The following is a 1371-nucleotide window of genomic DNA, read 5'->3' on the forward strand; positions in this document are numbered from 1 at the left end:
CATTCAGCCCATCGAGTCAGCTCCACTCTTTGATCAAGACTGACATGTTAATCAACCCCATTCTCCTGTTTCTCCCCATAACCTTTGAACTCCTTACCAATCAAGAACCAATCTATCTCTCTCCTAAATACACTCAATGACTTGGCCTCCACAGCCTCCTGCTGCAATGAGTTCCACAGAGTTACCACCCTCTGGCTGAAGAAATTCCTCTTCATCTCAGTTCTAAAGGGTTGTCCCTTCAGTCTGAGGCTGTGCCCTCGGGTCCTAGTCTCTACTACTAGTGGAAACACCTTCTCCACATCCACTCTATCCAGGCCTCTCAGTGTTCTATAAGTTACAATCAGAACCCTCCCCCATCCATCCAATCTCCACTGAGTTCAGACCCAGAGTCCACAGCCGCTCCTAACATGATAAGCCCTTCATCATCAGGATCATTCTTGTAAACCTCTTCTGAATCTCCTCCAAGGCCAGTGCATCCTTCCTCAGATGCAGGGTCTGAAACTGCTTATAGTATTCCAAATATGGTCTGACCACAGCCTCAAACAGTATCAGCAACAAACCTCTACTCTTGTATTCCCGCCCTCTCGAAATGAATGCTAATATTGCATTTACCTTCCTAACTGCCAAGTGAACCTACATGTTAACCTTAAAAGAATCCTGAACCATGACTCCCAAGTCCCTCTGTGTTTCAGATTTCTGAAGCACTTCCCCATTTAGAAAATAGTCTATGCCTCTATTCTTCCAACAAAAGTGCATAACCTCACACTTGCCCGCATGTACTCCATCTGTCTTTTTTGTGACCCTTTCCTACCTTGTTCAAGTCCTTTTGCCACCTCCACCATTTCTCAATACTACCTGTCCCTTCAGCTATCTTTGTATCATCTGCAAACTTAGTAACAATTCCTTCTGTTCCTTTATCCAGATCATTAATGGAAAACATGAATAGTTGTGGTCCCAACACTGACCCCTTTGAAACTCCACTAGTCACCAGCTGCCATCCTAAATAAGATTCCTTTAACCCCACTCTCTGTCTTCCTCCAATTAGCCAATCCTCTATCCATGCCAGCACCTTGCCTCTGGCTCCAGGGCTCTTTCCTTATTTAGCAGCCTCCTGTGTGGCACGTTGTCAAAGACAGGGAATGGGGAACATTTTAGTGAGGGTTGGGGGGGTGGGGGAAGGGTTGTTGGTGAATGAAGGCTGTTTCTTGTTGCATTGCTTTTGGTCACGGAGTTAACAAAGTCTCGATGCACTGAGGCAGGCCTCTTGCCCTCCCTCCCGGGCAGACTCCGCACTTTCTGCAGGGTCATCCACCATGACTCCCGGAAAGCCCAACCTCCATCCATTAACTTGGTCAACAAAAACCTGATCTT

The sequence above is a fragment of the Rhincodon typus genome, chromosome 12, assembly GCF_021869965.1.
Source record: "Rhincodon typus isolate 14 chromosome 12, sRhiTyp1.1, whole genome shotgun sequence".
Lineage (NCBI taxonomy): Eukaryota > Metazoa > Chordata > Chondrichthyes > Orectolobiformes > Rhincodontidae > Rhincodon > Rhincodon typus.